The sequence below is a fragment of the Taudactylus pleione genome, unplaced genomic scaffold (assembly GCF_031769625.1).
Source record: "Taudactylus pleione unplaced genomic scaffold, aTauple2 ptg000238l, whole genome shotgun sequence".
NCBI lineage: Eukaryota > Metazoa > Chordata > Amphibia > Anura > Myobatrachidae > Taudactylus > Taudactylus pleione.
The window spans coordinates 2,443,504-2,465,432 of NW_028284640.1; positions in this window are offsets into that span (position 1 = coordinate 2,443,504).

Below are 21,929 nucleotides of genomic sequence, written 5' to 3' on the forward strand. Positions count from 1 at the left end.
GGTTACAGCACCCTTTAACGGTCAAGCCAGCCTGCCCTTTACTTATGACACAGGCGCACGCTTGGCACTACTTTGTTGATGCACGTGCGGCTACTGCGCACACAATTCACAAACACAGAAAATAATTTTTTTTTTGGTTTGGACTGGAGTGTACTTTGGGGGTTACAGCACCTTTTAACGGTCAAGCCAGCCGGCCCTTTACTTATGACACAGGCGCACGCTTGGCACTACTTTGTTGATGCACGTGCGGCTACTGCGCACACAATTCACAAACACAGAAAATAATTTTTTTTTTGGTTTGGACTGGAGTGTACTTTGGGGGTTACAGCACCCTTTAACGGTCAAGCCAGCCGGCCCTTTACTTATGACACAGGCGCACGCTTGGCACTACTTTGTTGATGCACGTGCGGCTACTGCGCACACAATTCACAAACACAGAAAATATATATTTTTTGGGTTTGGACTGGAGTGTACTTTCGGGGGTTACAGCACCCTTTAACGGTCAAGCCAGCCAGCCCTTTACTTATGACACAGGCGCACGCTTGGCACTACTTTGTTGATGCACGTGCGGCTACTGCGCACACAATTCACAAACACAGAAAATAATTTTTTTTTTGGTTTGGACTGGAGTGTACTTTGGGGGTTACAGCACCCTTTAACGGTCAAGCCAGCCGGTCCTTTACTTATGACACAGGCGCACGCTTGGCACTACTTTGTTGATGCACGTGCGGCTACTGCGCACACAATTCACAAACACAGAAAATAATTTTTTTTTTGGTTTGGACTGGAGTGTACTTTCTGGGGTTACAGCACCCTTTAACGGTCAAGCCAGCCGGCCCTTTACTTATGACACAGGCGCACACTTGGCACTACTTTGTTGATGCACGTGCGGCTACTGCGCACACAATTCACAAACACAGAAAATAATTTTTTTTTTGGTTTGGACTGGAGTGTACTTTGGGGGTTACAGCACCCTTTAACGGTCAAGCCAGCCGGCCCTTTACTTATGACACAGGCGCACGCTTGGCACTACTTTGTTGATGCACGTGCGGCTACTGCGCACACAATTCACAAACACAGAAAATATATTATTTTTTTAGCACTTGGGGGGAGCACCCCTGATGGACAGAGCACCCCCTGGACAACACTACAGCACCCCTTTAGGACTGGGACACTGCACAGGACTTTGGAGTGGACACAGCCCCTATGGAGAACTGACTGCACAACACAGTCCAGCCAGCCCCTATGGACTTTGAAGTAGTGGACACAGCCCCTATTAACAACAGCAGCACAGCACAACACAGCCAGCCCCTATGGACTTTGAAGTAGTGGACAACAGCAGCACTACACTACACTACACTACACAGCCCAGCCAGCCCTAACTCCCACCCTCCCTCTTCACTGTCCACAGCCGAGTGAGAAAATGGTGCCGACGCGGGTACCTTATATAGGATCCAAAACCCGCGAGACTCGGAAGGCGGGATGATGACGTTTTGCCTCGATTTCAGATCCGAGTCAGGCGGGAAAAGTCGAGCCTGACTCGGATAGGACTCGGATCGGGGGGGCTCGGGGGGGTTCGGATTTCAGAAATCTGAACCCGCTCACCCCTATATTATATACCTTTTTCACCACTGGGTGGTACATAGGGGACTTTACAAACTTTTGCTATGGGGCCTTCAAATACCTAGTTACCAGAGGCATATCTATAATGGGTGTAGGGTGTGCGATGCCCACACCACACACCCTCCACCCATATAGTCTTATAATTACTTGTACGTAGTGCTGCTCTGTAGCGCTGAGCTGGCGCTGCAGAGCACCAAAAATCACTGGGAAAAGGGACGGAAGCCATTTTCCTGGTGACTCGCACATGCACAGTAGGTTCTGGTACTAAGTCAGAATCTACTGCACCACCAGAGTAATGAGGGGGACCCACACTGAGGCCCTGATTCCGACCCACTCGCTGCTGCAGACAGCTTGCAGGGTCTGTGGGTGTTTTTTTTTCTCCAGGCCGCTCACAGAGCTGTGGGTGTCCACCTACAGCTTGTGCGAGCGTGCTGGAGACAGTTGCGATTATCGCGACCATCGGGCTTGCGACGAGACCCTGGGGTGGGGTCCCAGCTGCCGCAAACCCAAGTGGACTCCCTGCTGTAATAAAGCAGGAAGTCCACTACTGACATCACTAGTGATGTCAGTAGGTCCTCCCACAAACGCCAGGCGTTCCTAAGGGAACGCCTGCGTTTGTGCAGCCACCCCCCCTTACCCGCCTACAAAACAAGGCGAGCTGTCACTCACCATCGACAGCCGCCCCGTCTTGTAGCGAGCCCCGCAGCAACTGAAGCACAGTCGCTCATAGCGGCTCGCGCATGCGCAATCCCGAAACATCGAGCCGCTTGCGAGCGGCTCTGAATTAGGCCCTGAGTCTGCACACGGGCCCCCTCCTCTCCTGAAACGCCCCTGCTAGTTACGCCCCTGATCTTTATTATACTGTACTATCATCAGACTTTATTGAATAAATGACACACACTCTTTATGATCCGGGTCAGTGTACCACCAATGATATACAGCAGCATAAACTGGGACTTGCTTCATTACAATTTACAAAGATGAAAATTGGGAATTATTATACCATCTATAATTGGATGTTTTTTGTGTTCATTCATATGTGACAGTGTAATTTCTACAACAAATCATAACAGAATTCAATCTTACTAAGTTTTTTAATCAACAAAACATTTTTGTCTGGCCCAATATAATTGTGTCTGATGCCACCATACCGATATATGTAAGACAGCATAAGTTTAGGTTGAGCCCTTCTACAAAATTGAAGTTAGGGGAACCCAAGCTGACTCCTAGTGAACAACCTATCGCCTGTTGGACTTCCCACTGCTGTCAGGAGGATGAAGACTCATTTGGAGACACAGTGGCTGCGAATGGATTAACGGTGAAGAGACAGATATCTTCTTTGGTGTGACCCTATCACTTACTGCCAAAGCAGGTCAGCAGGTGTTACATATGCAACTCTGCATCCACACCATTAAGCTTTGCTTATGTTTACCTGAATGTTGTCTATAGCATCCTTATTTAAAGTAGAGATGTGCACCCACACCCATGTGTTGGTTTTGCCAAGACCACCCCCAAAGATTTTGGTAAAATCAGCCTCAAGTGTTTTGGTTCTTTTCAGGTTTTGGTTTTCTGTACAAATTGATAAAAACAGCTAAAATCATGTAACTTGGACCGTGGTTTTGGGGGTGGGTGCACGGTCCAAGAGACTAGCTCTCTCTTGTTGGCGGCCCAAGATCACCACCCGGTTTTCTGGAACCTCCTGGCCATTCCGGAAGAGCAGGCAAGCTTATAACTGTTTCTTCCAAAATGACTGCTTATTGCCTATATTTCATGTGTCGCATTTGATCATTTTACTGTTTCATTGTGATTTCTGCATCCCATTAGTAGTAATGATAGGTACCAGATCACCTCAGTGCATGTTGACTGAGCTAAATTTGGCATGCACAACTCAGAATAGGTAGTAACTCTGACCAAGGGATGTAACTAGGGGTGTGTGAGCGGCACACAGTACAGCACCTCCGTTGCCCAACAACCCCAGTATCTGGCTAGTATGGTGCCGGGGTTGGCATCCTGCAGCCAATATCGCTGCTCCTGTGCCACCCGGAGCTTCCTTTGGACGTTCCAGACAGGCGCTCTGCAGTCTGAACAGCTGACCAGAGCGTCTTCAGGGCTCTACTGGTGGTGTCGGCCCCGCCCCCTCTGTGCGACAAAATGACCTCACGCGTGCTCCGTCATTACATCATGTGCAGTTGAGTCCTATTACGGCCCTGATCCGGACTACACACCCATGGCACATGGAACGTTTCTCCCTTGCACAAAAGTCCTTTTGCCGCACAATTGCCACCTAATAACGCCTATTCAGCCGTCACTAAGAAATGACTGAGATGCCTACGCCTCTGAATTGCTCGCAGGTTATTAAAGTTGCTCCTGGAGCCTTGCGAAGCATGCACAGTTTGATTAAAAAAAAAAAAACTAGTAGATGTGGCCGCTATTTGCGTGCAACTCAGAATTAGGCCCACTATTGATAAAATAAACTTCTGTATACAATCCTGTTATCGTAATATTGCCCAATGCTAAGGATATGTGCTGCGCTTAATTGTAGATTCACAGAATTAATTTCATCTCTTTTTTTTATCTTTTGTCAATTTCTGTATAATAGTTCCACAATGTGACAATTTCCTATAAAAACTACTGCAACGGCGCCATCTGGTGGTTAAAAAGCAGCATAGACGACCTGAAGTTTTGAAACATCAAAACTTGATGACTATTAAGTAGATGAGCACTGCGGATGAATATGTATTATGAAAATTTTTATAGTTGACTCATTTTGTCTTAGGATAGCAGCAGTAACAAAATGTATTTACTATGCTTCCATAAGTACCATCAGTTATATCCTTTATCTATACACTGAGCCCACAATTTCTATTATACAGTTCCTAACTCTAACTCTACTGAATTTGATAATAAACTAAGTAATGGCAAACAAATGTGGAACCCATATAATGATTATGCATTCTGTGGAAGGTAAGGGCAGGATGCATTTTAGCACAGTGGTTAGCATTGCAGAGTTGTAAATGCCTCTTCCACCCAGGAACTTGCACTTTGTTTTCTCATCTTTATTTACAATTTACAATACTAATTATCCATGATTGCTGCCATAATGGCTTCCAGTGACTTCATGGGATACGCCTCAGAGGCCGATTATTGCCTGCAGCCTCTGGTAATAATACCGCAATTGCGCTTATAAGCCCTACAGAATTATTTTGTTCATCTTTTTGGACCGAATAGGAGTGTCAGGTTGCGGCCTGGGATCGCCTGCCTCTCATCTGTGTTCCAGCGTCTTCGATCTCTGAGGTGGTCAGACGCCAGGCACGCGGGTGAGTAGTGGACTGAGTATTCTTCCCAGGGTCTGCTAGGACTTCCATGCTGCATCTCCATGTCATGATCACATTCATGGGCGCGGCCACGTTGGTCTGTGTCATCTGATCTGGCCCCTCTTGCGGTCACTCAGCTGACCTCTGCATCCAATGACCAGCTACCTAAGGGTATTTAAGTCCGACTTCGTGAACAGGAAATTGCCTGTGCAAATTCACTTCTCTATAGTGATTATTTGCTGAGACTGCGTCCTAGGCTACACACTATTCTCTACCAAGATATCATTCCTTGTGTTACCTATCCTTTGCTATACAGCGTCAGGATCACCGGAGCTGTTACCCATCGCTATTCAACGTCTGGATACAAAGTTACCTATCCTTAGCTATACAGCATCAGGATCACCAAAGCAATTTCCCATCGCTATTTAGCATCTAGATTCCCAGTTACCTACCCTTTGCTATACAGCGTCAGGATCACCAGAGCTGTTACCCATTGCTATACAGCGTCAGGATCACCGGAGGTGTAACCCATTGCTATTCAGCGTCTGGATACCCAGTTACCTATCCTTTGCTATACAGCGTCAGGATCACTGGAGCTGTTACCCATCGCTATTCAGCGTCTGGATAAACAGTTACCTACCCTTTGCTATACAGCGTCTTGATTACCGGAGCTGTTACCCATCTCTATTCAGCATCTGGATACACAGTTACCTATCCTTTGCTATACAGCATCAGGATCACCGGAGCCGTTACCCATTGTTATTCAGCGGCTGGATACACAGTTACCTATCCTTTGCTATAAAGCGTCAGGATCACCGGAGCTGTTACCCATCGATATTGAGCGTCTGGATATCCAGTTACCTATCCTTTGCTATACAGTGTCAGGATCACCGTAGCGTTTACCCATCACTATTCAGCGTCTGGATACCCAGTTACTTATCCTTTGCTATACAGCGTCAGGATCACCGGAGCTGTTACCCATCTCTCTTCAGCGTCTGGATACACAGTTACCTATCTTTTGCTATACAGCATCAGGATCACCGAAGCTGTTACCCATCTCTATTTAGCGTCTGGATACACAGTTACCTATCCTTTGCTATACATTGTCAGGATCAATAGAGCTGTTACCCATTGCTATTCAGCGTCTGGATACCCAGTTACTTATCCTTTGCTATACAGCGTCAGGATCACCGGAGCTGTTACCAATCTCTATTCAACGTCTGGATACAAAGTTACCTATCCTTTGCTATACAGCATCAGGATCACCAAAGCTATTTCCCATCGCTATTTAGCATCTAGATTCCCAGTTACCTACCCTTTGCATACAGCGTCAGGATCACCAGAGCTGTTACCCATTGCTATTCAGCGTCTAGATACTCAGTTAAGAAACCTTTGCTATACAGCAACAGGATCACCGGAGTTGTTAACCATCGCTATTCAGTGTCTGGGTACCCAGTTACCTATCCTTTGCTATACAGCATCAGGATCACCGGAGCGTTTACCCATCGCTATTCAGCGTCTGGTTACACAGTTACCTATCCTTTGCTATACAGTGTACAGTGTCAGGATCACCGGAGCTGTTAACCATCGATATTCAGCGTCTGGATACCCAGTTACCTATCCTTTGCTATACAGCGTCAGGATCACCGGAGCTGTTACCAATCTCAATTCAACGTCTGGATACAAAGTTACCTATCCTTAGCTATACAGCATCAGGATCACCAAAGCTATTTCCCATCGCTATTTAGCATCTAGATTCCCAGTTACCTACCCTTTGCTATACAGCGTCAGGATCACCAGAGCTGTTACCCATGCTATTCAGAGTCTAGATACTCAGTTAAGAAACCTTTGCTATACAGCAACAGGATCACCGGAGTTGTTAACCATCGCTATTCAGTGTCTGGGTACCCAGTTACCTATCCTTTGCTATACAGCATCAGGATCACCGGAGCGTTTACCCATCGCTATTCAGCGTCTGGATACACAGTTACCTATCCTTTGCTATACAGTGTCTGGATCACCGGAGCTGTTAACCATCGATATTCAGCGTCTGGATACCCAGTTACCTATCCTTTGCTATACAGCGTCCGGATCACCGGAGGTGTAACCCATTGCTATTCAGCGTCTGGATACCCAGTTACCTATCCTTTGCTATACAGCGTCAGGATCACTGGAGCTGTTACCCATCGCTATTCAGCGTCTGGATAAACAGTTACCTACCCTTTGCTATACAGCATCTTGATTACCGGAGCTGTTACCCATCTCTATTCAGCATCTGGATACACAGTTACCTATCCTTTGCTATACAGCGTCAGGATCACCTGAGCTGTTTACCATCACGATTTAGTGTCTAGATTCCCAGTTACCTATCCTTTGCTATACAGCGTCAGGATCAACGGAGCTGTTACCCATCACTGTTAAGCTTCTGGATACCCAGTTACCTATCCTTTGCTATACAGCATCAGGATCACCGGAGCGGTTACCCATTGCTATTCAGCGGCTGGATAGACAGTTACCTATCCTTTGCTATAAAGTGTCAGGATCACCGGAGCTGTTACCCATCGATATTGAGCGTCTGGATACCCAGTTACTTATCGTTAGCTATACAGCGTCAGGATCACCGGAGCTGTTTCCCATTGCTATTTAGCATCTAGATTCCCAGTTACCAATCATTTGCTATACAGTGTCAGGATCACCGAAGCGTTTACACATCACTATTCAGCGTCTGGATACCCAGTTACTTATCCTTTGCTATACAGCATCAGGATCACCGGAGCTGTTACCCATCGCTATTCAGCGTCTGGATACCCAGTTACTTATCCTTTGCTATACAGCGTCAGGATCACCGGAGCTGTTACCAATCTCTATTCAACGTCTGGATACAAAGTTACCTATCCTTAGCTATACAGCATCAGGATCACCAAAGCAATTTCCCATCGCTATTTAGCATCTAGATTCCCAGTTACCTACCCTTTGCTATACAGCGTCAGGATCACCAGAGCTGTTACCCATTGCTATTCAGCGTCTAGATACTCAGTTAAGAAACCATTGATATACAGCAACAGGATCACCGGAGTTGTTAACCATCGCTATTCAGTGTCTGGGTACCCAGTTACCTATCCTTTGCTATACAGCATCAGGATCACCGGAGCGTTTACCCATCGCTATTCAACGTCTGGATACACAGTTACCTATCCTTTGCTATACAGTGTCAGGATCACCGAGCTGTTAACCATCGATATTCAGCGTCTGGATACCCAGTTACCTATCCTTTGCTATACAGCATCAGGATCACCGGAGCATTTACCCATCGCTATTCAGCGTCTGGATACACAGTTACCTATCCTTTGCTATACAGTGTCAGGATCACCGGAGCTGTTAACCATCGCTATTCAGTGTCTGGGTACCCAGTTACCTATCCTTTGCTATACAGCATCAGGATCACCGGAGCGTTTACCCATCGCTATTCAGCGTCTGGATAAACAGTTACCTATCCTTTGCTATACAGTGTCAGGATCACCGGAGCTGTTAACCATCGATATTCAGCGTCTGGATACCCAGTTACCTATCCTTTGCTATACAGCGTCAGGATCACCGGAGGTGTAACCCATTGCTATTCAGCGTCTGGATACCCAGTTACCTATCATTTGCTATACAGCGTCAGGATCACTGGAGCTGTTACCCATCGCTATTCAGCGTCTGGATAAACAGTTACCTACCCTTTGCTATACAGCGTCTTGATTACCGGAGCTGTTACCCATCTCTATTCAGCGTCTGGATACACAGTTACCTATCCTTTGCTATACAGCGTCAGGATCACCGGAGCTGTTTACCATCACTATTTAGTGTCTAGATTCCCAGTTACCTATCCTTTGCTATACAGCGTCAGGATCAACGGAGCTGTTACTCATCACTGTTCAGCTTCTGGATACCCAGTTACCTATCCTTTGCTATACAGCATCAGGATCACCGGAGCAGTTACCCATTGCTATTCAGCAGCTGGAACACAGTTACCTATCCTTTGCTATAAAGTGTCAGGATCACCGGAGCTGTTACCCATCGATATTGAGCGTCTGGATACCCAGTTACTTATCCTTAGCTATACAGCGTCAGGATCACCGGAGCTGTTACCCATTGCTATTCAGTGTCTGGATAAACAGTTACCTACCCCTTGCTATACAGCGTCAGGATTACCGGAGCTGTTACCTATCTCTATTCAGCGTCTGGATACCGAGGTACCTATCATTTGCTATACAGCGTCAGGATCACCGGAGCTGTTACCCATCGCTATTCAGTGTCTGGATACCCAGTTACCTATCTTTTGTTATACAGCGTCAGGATCACTGGAGCTGTTACACATCGCTATTCAGTGTCTGGATACACAGTTACCTATCCTTTGTTATACAGCATCAGGATCACTGGAGCTTTTACCCATCGCTATTCAGAGTCTGGATAAACAGTTACCTACCCTTTGCTATACAGCGTCAGGATTACCGGAGCTGTTACCTATCTCTATTCAGAGTCTGGATACACAGTTACCTATCCTTTGCTATACAGCATCAGGATCACCGTAGATGTTACCCATTGCTATTCAGTGTCTGGATACACAGTTACCTATCCTTTGCTATACAGCTTCAGGATCACCGGAGCAGTTACCCATTGCTATTCAGCGGCTGGATACACAGTTACCTATCCTTTGCTATAAAGTGTCATGATCACCGGAGCTGTTACCCATCGATATTGAGTGTCTGGATACCCAGTTACTTATCCTTAGCTATACAGCGTCAGGATCACTGGAGCTGTTACCCATCGCTATTCAGTGTCTGCATAAACAGTTACCGATCCTTTACTATACAGTGTCAGGATCACCGTAGCGTTTACCCATCACTATTCAGCGTCTGGATACCCAGTTACTTATCCTTTGCTATACAGCGTCAGGATCACCGGAGCTGTTACCCATCTCTCTTGAGCGTCTGGATACACAGTTACCTATCTTTTGCTATACAACGTCAGGATCACCGAAGCTGTTACCCATCTCTATTTAGCGTCTGGATACACAGTTTCCTATCCTTTGCTATACATTGTCAGGATCACCGGAGCTGTTACCCATTGCTATTCAGCGTCTGGATACACAGTTACCTATCCTTTGCTATACAGCGTCAGCATCACCGGAGCTGTTACCCATCTCCCTTCAGAGTCTGGATACACAGTTACCTATCCTTTGCTATACAGCATCAGGATCACCAGAGCTGTTACCCATCACAATTCAGTGTCTGGATACCCAGTTTTCTATCCTTTGCTATACAGCGTCAGGATCACCAGAGCTGTTTCCCATCGCTATTCAGCATCTGGATACCCAGTTACATATCTTTTGTTAAACAGCGTCAGGATCACCGGAGCTGTTACCCATCGCTATTCAGTGTCTGGATAAACAGTTACCTACCCCTTGCTATACAGCGTCAGGATTACCGGAGCTGTTACCTATCTCTATTCAGCGTCTGGATACCGAGGTACCTATCATTTGCTATACAGCTTCAGGATCACCGGAGCTGTTACCCATCGCTATTCAGTGTCTGGATACCCAGTTACCTATCTTTTGTTATACAGCGTCAGGATCACTGGAGCTGTTACCCATCGCTATTCAGTGTCTGGATACACAGTTACCTATCCTTTGTTATACAGCATCAGGATCACTGGAGCTTTTACCCATCGCTATTCAGAGTCTGGATAAACAGTTACCTACCCTTTGCTATACAGCGTCAGGATTACCGGAGCTGTTACCTATCTCTATTCAGAGTCTGGATACACAGTTACCTATCCTTTGCTATACATTGTCAGGATCAATAGAGCTGTTACCCATTGCTATTCAGCGTCTGGATACCCAGTTACTTATCCTTTGCTATACAGCGTCAGGATCACCGGAGCTGTTACCAATTGCAATTCAACGTCTGGATACAAAGTTACCTATCCTTTGCTATACAGCATCAGGATCACCAAAGCTATATCCCATCGCTATTTAGCATCTAGATTCCCAGTTACCTACCCTTTGCATACAGCGTCAGGATCACCAGAGCTGTTACCCATTGCTATTCAGCGTCTAGATACTCAGTTAAGAAACCTTTGCTATACAGCAACAGGATCACTGGAGTTGTTAACCATCGCTATTCAGTGTCTGGGTACCCAGTTACCTATCCTTTGCTATACAGCATCAGGATCACCGGAGCGTTTACCCATCGCTATTCAGCGTCTGGTTACACAGTTACCTATCCTTTGCTATACAGTGTACAGTGTCAGGATCACCGGAGCTGTTAACCATCGATATTCAGCGTCTGGATACCCAGTTACCTATCCATTGCTATACAGCGTCAGGATCACCGGAGCTGTTACCAATCTCTATTCAACGTCTGGATACAAAGTTACCTATCCTTAGCTATACAGCATCAGGATCACCAAAGCTATTTCCCATCGCTATTTAGCATCTAGATTCCCAGTTACCTACCCTTTGCTATACAGCGTCAGGATCACCAGAGCTGTTACCCATTGCTATTCAGCGTCTAGATACTCAGTTAAGAAACCTTTGCTATACAGCAACAGGATCACCGGAGTTGTTAACCATCGCTATTCAGTGTCTGGGTACCCAGTTACCTATCCTTTGCTATACAGCATCAGGATCACCGGAGCGTTTACCCATCGCTATTCAGCGTCTGGATACACAGTTACCTATCCTTTGCTATACAGTGTCTGGATCACCGGAGCTGTTAACCATCGATATTCAGCGTCTGGATACCCAGTTACCTATCCTTTGCTATACAGCGTCCGGATCACCGGAGGTGTAACCCATTGCTATTCAGCGTCTGGATACCCAGTTACCTATCCTTTGCTATACAGTGTCAGGATCACTGGAGCTGTTACCCATCGCTATTCAGCGTCTGGATAAACAGTTACCTACCCTTTGCTATACAGCGTCTTGATTACCGGAGCTGTTACCCATCTCTATTCAGCATCTGGATACACAGTTACCTATCCTTTGCTATACAGCGTCAGGATCACCGGAGCTGTTTACCATCACGATTTAGTGTCTAGATTCCCAGTTACCTATCCTTTGCTATACAGCGTCAGGATCAACGGAGCTGTTACCCATCACTGTTAAGCTTCTGGATACCCAGTTACCTATACTTTGCTATACAGCATCAGGATCACCGGAGCCGTTACCCATTGTTATTCAGCGTCTGGATACACAGTTACCTATCCTTTGCTATAAAGCGTCAGGATCACCGGAGCTGTTACCCATCGATATTGAGCGTCTGGATATCCAGTTACCTATCCTTTGCTATACAGTGTCAGGATCACCGTAGCGTTTACCCATCACTATTCAGCGTCTGGATACCCAGTTACTTATCCTTTGCTATACAGCGTCAGGATCACCGGAGCTGTTACCCATCTCTCTTCAGCGGTTGGATACACAGTTACCTATCTTTTGCTATACAGCATCAGGATCACCGAAGCTGTTACCCATCTCTATTTAGCGTCTGGATACACAGTTACCTATCCTTTGCTATACATTGTCAGGATCAATAGAGCTGTTACCCATTGCTATTCAGCGTCTGGATACCCAGTTACTTATCCTTTGCTATACAGCGTCAGGATCACCGGAGCTGTTACCAATCTCTATTCAACGTCTGGATACAAAGTTACCTATCCTTTGCTATACAGCATCAGGATCACCAAAGCTATATCCCATCGCTATTTAGCATCTAGATTCCCAGTTACCTACCCTTTGCATACAGCGTCAGGATCACCAGAGCTGTTACCCATTGCTATTCAGCGTCTAGATACTCAGTTAAGAAACCTTTGCTATACAGCAACAGGATCACTGGAGTTGTTAACCATCGCTATTCAGTGTCTGGGTACCCAGTTACCTATCCTTTGCTATACAGCATCAGGATCACCGGAGCGTTTACCCATCGCTATTCAGCGTCTGGTTACACAGTTACCTATCCTTTGCTATACAGTGTACAGTGTCAGGATCACCGGAGCTGTTAACCATCGATATTCAGCGTCTGGATACCCAGTTACCTATCCTTTGCTATACAGCGTCAGGATCACCGGAGCTGTTACCAATATCTATTCAACGTCTGGATACAAAGTTACCTATCCTTAGCTATACAGCATCAGGATCACCAAAGCTATTTCCCATCGCTATTTAGCATCTAGATTCCCAGTTACCTACCCTTTGCTATACAGCGTCAGGATCACCAGAGCTGTTACCCACTGCTATTCAGCGTCTAGATACTCAGTTAAGAAACCTTTGCTATACAGCAACAGGATCACCGGAGTTGTTAACCATCGCTATTCAGTGTCTGGGTACCCAGTTACCTATCCTTTGCTATACAGCATCAGGATCACCGGAGCGTTTACCCATCGCTATTCAGCGTCTGGATACACAGTTACCTATCCTTTGCTATACAGTGTCTGGATCACCGGAGCTGTTAACCATCGATATTCAGCGTCTGGAAACCCAGTTACCTATCCTTTGCTATACAGCGTCCGGATCACCGGAGGTGTAACCCATTGCTATTCAGCGTCTGGATACCCAGTTACCTATCCTTTGCTATACAGCGTCAGGATCACTGGAGCTGTTACCCATCGCTATTCAGCGTCTGGATAAACAGTTACCTACCCTTTGCTATACAGCGTCTTGATTACCGGAGCTGTTACCCATCTCTATTCAGCATCTGGATACACAGTTACCTATCCTTTGCTATACAGCGTCAGGATCACCGGAGCTGTTTACCATCACGATTTAGTGTCTAGATTCCCAGTTACCTATCCTTTGCTATACAGCGTCAGGATCAACGGAGCTGTTACCCATCACTGTTAAGCTTCTGGATACCCAGTTACCTATCCTTTGCTATACAGCATCAGGATCACCGGAGCGGTTACCCATTGCTATTCAGCGGCTGGATACACAGTTACCTATCCTTTGCTATAAAGTGTCAGGATCACCGGAGCTGTTACCCATCGATATTGAGCGTCTGGATACCCAGTTACTTATCGTTAGCTATACAGCGTCAGGATCACCGGAGCTGTTTCCCATTGCTATTTAGCATCTAGATTCCCAGTTACCAATCATTTGCTATACAGTGTCAGGATCACCGAAGCGTTTACCCATCACTATTCAGCGTCTGGATACCCAGTTACTTATCCTTTGCTATACAGCATCAGGATCACCGGAGCTGTTACCCATCGCTATTCAGCGTCTTGATACCCAGTTACTTATCCTTTGCTATACAGCGTCAGGATCACCGGAGCTGTTACCAATCTCTATTCAACGTCTGGATACAAAGTTACCTATCCTTAGCTATACAGCATCAGGATCACCAAAGCAATTTCCCATCGCTATTTAGCATCTAGATTCCCAGTTACCTACCCTTTGCTATACAGCGTCAGGATCACCAGAGCTGTTACCCATTGCTATTCAGCGTCTAGATACTCAGTTAAGAAACCATTGCTATACAGCAACAGGATCACCGGAGTTGTTAACCATCGCTATTCAGTGTCTGGGTACCCAGTTACCTATCCTTTGCTATACAGCATCAGGATCACCGGAGCGTTTACCCATCGCTATTCAACGTCTGGATACACAGTTACCTATCCTTTGCTATACAGTGTCAGGATCACCGGAGCTGTTAACCATCGATATTCAGCGTCTGGATACCCAGTTACCTATCCTTTGCTATACAGCATCAGGATCACCGGAGCGTTTACCCATCGCTATTCAGCGTCTGGATACACAGTTACCTATCCTTTGCTATACAGTGTCAGGATCACCGGAGCTGTTAACCATCGCTATTCAGTGTCTGGGTACCCAGTTACCTATCCTTTGCTATACAGCATCAGGATAACCGGAGCGTTTACCCATCGATATTCAGCGTCTGGATAAACAGTTACCTATCCTTTGCTATACAGTGTCAGGATCACCGGAGCTGTTAACCATCGATATTCAGCGTCTGGATACCCAGTTACCTATCCTTTGCTATACAGCGTCAGGATCACCGGAGGTGTAACCCATTGCTATTCAGCGTCTGGATACCCAGTTACCTATCATTTGCTATACAGCGTCAGGATCACTGGAGCTGTTACCCATCGCTATTCAGCGTCTGGATAAACAGTTACCTACCCTTTGCTATACAGCGTCTTGATTACCGGAGCTGTTACCCATCTCTATTCAGCGTCTGGATACACAGTTACCTATCCTTTGCTATACAGCGTCAGGATCACCGGAGCTGTTTACCATCACTATTTAGTGTCTAGATTCCCAGTTACCTATCCTTTGCTATACAGCGTCAGGATCAACGGAGCTGTTACCCATCACTGTTCAGCTTCTGGATACCCAGTTACCTATCCTTTGCTATACAGCATCAGGATCACCGGAGCAGTTACCCATTGCTATTCAGTGGCTGGATACACAGTTACCTATCCTTTGCTATAAAGTGTCAGGATCACCGGAGCTGTTACCCATCGATATTGAGCGTCTGGATACCCAGTTACTTATGCTTAGCTATACAGCGTCAGGATCACCGGAGCTGTTACCCATTGCTATTCAGTGTCTGGATAAACAGTTACCTACCCCTTGCTATACAGCGTCAGGATTACCGGAGCTGTTACCTATCTCTATTCAGGGTCTGGATACCGAGGTACCTATCATTTGCTATACAGCGTCAGGATCACCAGAGCTGTTACCCATCGCTATTCAGTGTCTGGATACCCAGTTACCTATCTTTTGTTATACAGCGTCAGGATCACTGGAGCTGTTACCCATCGCTATTCAGTGTCTGGATACACAGTTACCTATCCTTTGTTATACAGCATCAGGATCACTGGAGCTTTTACCCATCGCTATTCAGAGTCTGGATAAACAGTTACCTACCGTTTGCTATACAGCGTCAGGATTACCGGAGCTGTTACCTATCTCTATTCAGAGTCTGGATACACAGTTACCTATCCTTTGCTATACAGCATCAGGATCACCGTAGATGTTACCCATTGCTATTCAGTGTCTGGATACACAGTTACCTATCCTTTGCTATACAGCATCAGGATCACCGGAGCAGTTACCCATTGCTATTCAGCGGCTGGATACACAGTTACCTATCCTTTGCTATAAAGTGTCAGGATCACCGGAGCTGTTACCCATCGATATTGAGCGTCTGGATACCCAGTTACTTATCCTTAGCTATACAGCGTCAGGATCACTGGAGCTGTTACCCATCGCTATTCAGTGTCTGCATAAACAGTTACCTATCCTTTGCTATACAGTGTCAGGATCACCGTAGCGTTTACCCATCACTATTCAGCGTCTGGATACCCAGTTACTTATCCTTTGCTATACAGCGTCAGGATCACCGGAGCTGTTACCCATCTCTCTTGAGCGTCTGGATACACAGTTACCTATCTTTTGCTATACAACGTCAGGATCACCGAAGCTGTTACCCATCTCTATTTAGCGTCTGGATACACAGTTTCCTATCCTTTGCTATACATTGTCAGGATCACCGGAGCTGTTACCCATTGCTATTCAGCGTCTGGATACACAGTTACCTATCCTTTGCTATACAGCGTCAGCATCACCGGAGCTGTTACCCATCTCCCTTCAGAGTCTGGATACACAGTTACCTATCCTTTGCTATACAGCATCAGGATCACCAGAGCTGTTACCCATCACAATTCAGTGTCTGGATACCCAGTTTTCTATCCTTTGCTATACAGCGTCAGGATCACCAGAGCTGTTTCCCATCGCTATTCAGCATCTGGATACCCAGTTACATATCTTTTGTTAAACAGCGTCAGGATCACCGGAGCTGTTACCCATCGCTATTCAGTGTCTGGATAAACAGTTACCTACCCCTTTCTATACAGCGTCAGGATTACCGGAGCTGTTACCTATCTCTATTCAGCGTCTGGATACCGAGGTACCTATCATTTGCTATACAGCGTCAGGATCACCGGAGCTGTTACCCATCGCTAATCAGTGTCTGGATACCCAGTTACCTATCTTTTGTTATACAGCGTCAGGATCACTGGAGCTGTTACCCATCGCTATTCAGTGTCTGGATACACAGTTACCTATCCTTTGTTATACAGCATCAGGATCACTGGAGCTTTTACCCATCGCTATTCAGAGTTTGGATAAACAGTTACCTACCCTTTGCTATACAGCGTCAGGATTACCGGAGCTGTTACCTATCTCTATTCAGAGTCTGGATACACAGTTACCTATCCTTTGCTATACAGCATCAGGATCACCGGAGATGTTACCCATTGCTATTCAGTGTCTGGATACCCAGTTACTTATCCTTTGCAATACACCGTCAGGATCACCAGAGTGATTACCCATTGCTATTCAGTGTCTGAATACACAGTTACCTATCCTTTGCTATACAGCGTCAGGACAAGCAGAGCGGTTACCCATCTCTCTTCAGCGTCTGGATACACATTTACCTATCCTTTGCTATACAGCATCAGGATCCCCGGAGCGGTTACCGATCTCTCTTTAGCGTCTGGATACACAGTTACCTATCCTTTGCTCTATAGCATCAGGATCACCGGAGCTGTTACCCATCTCTATTTAGCGTCTGGATACCCAGTTACCTATCCTTTGCTATACAGCATCAGTATCACCGGAGCTGTTACCCATCGCTATTCAGTGTCTGGATACCCAGTTACCTATCTTTTGTTATACAGCGTCAGGATCACCAGAGCTGTTACCTATCGCTATTCAGTGTCTGGATACCCTGTTACCTATCTTTTGTTATACAGCGTCAGGATCACCGGAGCTGTTACCCATCGCTATTCAGTGTCTGGATACCCAGTTACCTATCTTTTGTTATACAGCGTCAGGATCACTGGAGCTGTTACCCATCGCTATTCAGAGTCTGGATAAACAGTTACCTACCCTTTGCTATACAGCGTCAGGATTACCGGAGCTGTTACCCATCGCTATTCAGCGTCTGGATACACAGTTACCTATCCTTTGCTATACAGCGTCAGGATCACCGGAGCTGTTTACCATCACGATTTAGTGTCTAGATTCCCAGTTACCTATCCTTTGCTATACAGCGTCAGGATCAACGGAGCTGTTAACCATCACTGTTCAGCTTCTGGATACCCAGTTACCTATCCTTTGCTATACAGCATCAGGATCACTGGAGCGGTTACCCATTGCTATTCAGCGGCTGGATACACAGTTACCTATCCTTTGCTATAAAGTGTCAGGATCACCGGAGCTGTTACCCATCGATATTGAGCGTCTGGATACCCAGTTACTTATCCTTAGCTATACAGCGTCAGGATCACCGGAGCTGTTTCCCATTGCTATTTAGCATCTAGATTCCGAGTTACCTATCCTTTGCTATACAGTGTCAGGATCACCAGAGCTGTTACCCATTGCTATTCAGCGTCTGGATACCCAGTTACTTATCCGTTGCTATACAGCGTCAGGATCACTGGAGCTGTTACCTATCTCTATTCAACTTCTGGATACAAAGTTACCTATCCTTTGCTATACAGCATCAGGATCACCAAAGCTATTTCCCATCGCTATTTAGCATCTAGATTCCCAGTTACCTACCCTTTGCATACAGCGTCAGGATCACCAGAGCTGTTACCCATTGCTATTCAGCGTCTAGATACTCAGTTAAGAAACCTTTGCTATACAGCAACAGGATCACCGGAGTTGTTAACCATCGCTATTCAGTGTCTGGGTACCCAGTTACCTATCCTTTGCTATACAGCATCAGGATCACCGGAGCTGTTAACCATCGATATTCAGCGTCTGGATACCCAGTTACCTATCCTTTGCTATACAGCGTCAGGATCACCGGAGGTGTAACCCATTGCTATTCAGCGTCTGGATACCCAGTTACCTATCATTTGCTATACAGCGTCAGGATCACTGGAGCTGTTACCCATCGCTATTCAGCGTCTGGATAAACAGTTACCTACCCTTTGCTATACAGCGTCTTGATTACCGGAGCTGTTACCCATCTCTATTCAGCGTCTGGATACACAGTTACCTATCCTTTGCTATACAGCGTCAGGATCACCGGAGCTGTTTACCATCACTATTTAGTGTCTAGATTCCCAGTTACCTATCCTTTGCTATACATCGTCAGGATCAACGAAGCTGTTACCCATCACTGTTCAGCTTCTGGATACCCAGTTACCTATCCTTTGCTATACAGCATCAGGATCACCGGAGCAGTTACCCATTGCTATTCAGCGGCTGGATACACAGTTACCTATCCTTTGCTATAAAGTGTCAGGATCACCGGAGCTGTTACCCATCGATATTGAGCGTTTGGTTACCCAGTTACTTATCCTTAGCTATACAGCGTCAGGATCACCGGAGCTGTTACCCATCGCTATTCAGTGTCTGGATAAACAGTTACCTACCCCTTGCTATACAGCGTCAGGATTACCGGAGCTGTTACCTATCTCTATTCAGCGTCTGGATACCGAGGTACCTATCATTTGCTATACAGCGTCAGGATCACCGGAGCTGTTACCCATCGCTATTCAGTGTCTGGATACCCAGTTATCTATCTTTTGTTATACAGCGTCAGGATCACTGGAGCTGTTACCCATCGCTATTCAGTGTCTGGATACACAGTTACCTATCCTTTGTTATACAGCATCAGGATCACTGGAGCTTTTACCCATCGCTATTCAGAGTCTGGATAAACAGTTACCTACCCTTTGCTATACAGCGTCAGGATTACCGGAGCTGTTACCTATCTCTATTCAGAGTCTGGATACACAGTTACCTATCCTTTGCTATACAGCATCAGGATCACCTTAGATGTTACCCATTGCTATTCTGTGTCTGGATACACAGTTACCTATCCTTTGCTATACAGCATCAGGATCACCGGAGCAGTTACCCATTGCTATTCAGCGGCTGGATACACAGTTACCTATCCTTTGCTATAAAGTGTCAGGATCACCGGAGCTGTTACCCATCGATATTGCGCGTCTGAATACCCAGTTACTTATCCTTTGCTATACAGCGTCAGGATCACCGGAGCTGTTACCCATCTCTCTTCAGCGTCTGGATACACAGTTACCTATCTTTTGCTATACAGCGTCAGGATCACCGAAGCTGTTACCCATCTCTATTTAGCGTCTGGATACACAGTTACCTATCCTTTGCTATACATTGTCAGGATCACCGGAGCTGTTACCCATTGCTATTCAGCGTCTGGATACCCAGTTACCTATCCTTTGCTATACAGCGTCAGCATCACCGGAGCTGTTACCCATCTCTCTTCAGAGTCTGGATACACAGTTACCTATCCTTTGCTATACAGCATCAGGATCACCAGAGCTGTTACCCATCACAATTCAGTGTCTGGATACCCAGTTATCTATCCTTTGCTATACAGCGTCAGGATCACCAGAGCTGTTTCCCATCGCTATTCAGCATCTGGATACCCAGTTACATATCTTTTGTTAAACAGCGTCAGGATCACCGGAGCTGTTACCCATCGCTATTCAGTGTCTGGATAAACAGTTACCTACCCCTTGCTATACAGCGTCAGGATTACCGGAGCTGTTACCTATCTCTATTCAGCGTCTGGATACCGAGGTACCTATCATTTGCTATACAGCGTCAGGATCACCAGAGCTGTTACCCATCGCTATTCAGTGTCTGGATACCCAGTTACCTATCTTTTGTTATACAGCGTCAGGATCACTGGAGCTGTTACCCATCGCTATTCAGTGTCTGGATACACAGTTACCTATCCTTTGTTATACAGCATCAGGATCACTGGAGCTTTTACCCATCGCTATTCAGAGTCTGGATAAACAGTTACCTATCCTTTGCTATACAGCATCAGGATCACCGGAGATGTTACCCATTGCTATTCAGTGTCTGGATACCCAGTTACTTATCCTTTGCTATACACCGTCAGGATCACCAGAGTGGTTACCCATTGCTATTCAGTGTCTGAATACACAGTTACCTATCCTTTGCTATACAGCGTCAGGACAAGCAGAGCGGTTACCCATCCCTCTTCAGCATCTGGATACACAGTTACCTATCCTTTGCTATACAGCATCAGGATCCCCGGAGCGGTTACCGATCTCTCTTCAGCGTCTGGATACACTGTGACCTATCCTTTGCTCTACAGTATCAGGATCACCGGAGCTGTTACCCATCTCTATTTAGCGTCTGGATACCCAGTTGCCTATCCTTTGCTCTATAGCATCAGTATCACCGGAGCTGTTACCCATCGCTAGTCAGTGTCTGGATACCCAGTTACCTATCTTCTGTTATACAGCGTCAGGATCACCAGAGCTGTTACCTATCGCTATTCAGTGTCTGGATACCCAGTTACCTATCTTTTATTATACAGCGTCAGGATCACCGGAGCTGTTACCCATCGCTATTCAGTGTCTGGATACCCAGTTACCTATCCTTTGTTATACAGCATCAGGATCACTGGAGCTGTTACCCATTGCTATTCGGCGTCTGGATACCCAGTTACCTATCCTTTGCTATACAGCATCATGATCACTGGAGCTGTTACCCATCGCTATTCAGCGTCTGGATAAACAGTTACCTACCCTTTGCTATACAGCGTCAGGATTACCGGAGCTGTTACCCATCTCTATTCAGCGTCTGGATACCCAGTTACCTATCCTTTGCTATACACGTCAGGATCACTGGAGCTGTTACCCATCGCTATTCAGTGTCTGGATACCCATTTACCTATCCTTTGTTATACATCATCAGGATCACTAGAGCTGTTACCCATTGCTATTTGGCGTCTGGATACCCAGTTACCTATCATTTGCTATACAGCGTCAGGATCACCGGGGCTGTTAGTCATCGCTATTCAGCATCTAGATTCACAATTCAGCTACTCGTGACAAACTGTATCTGGATTTATGGAGTTGTCCCCATCGCTAATCAGTGTCTGATTCATT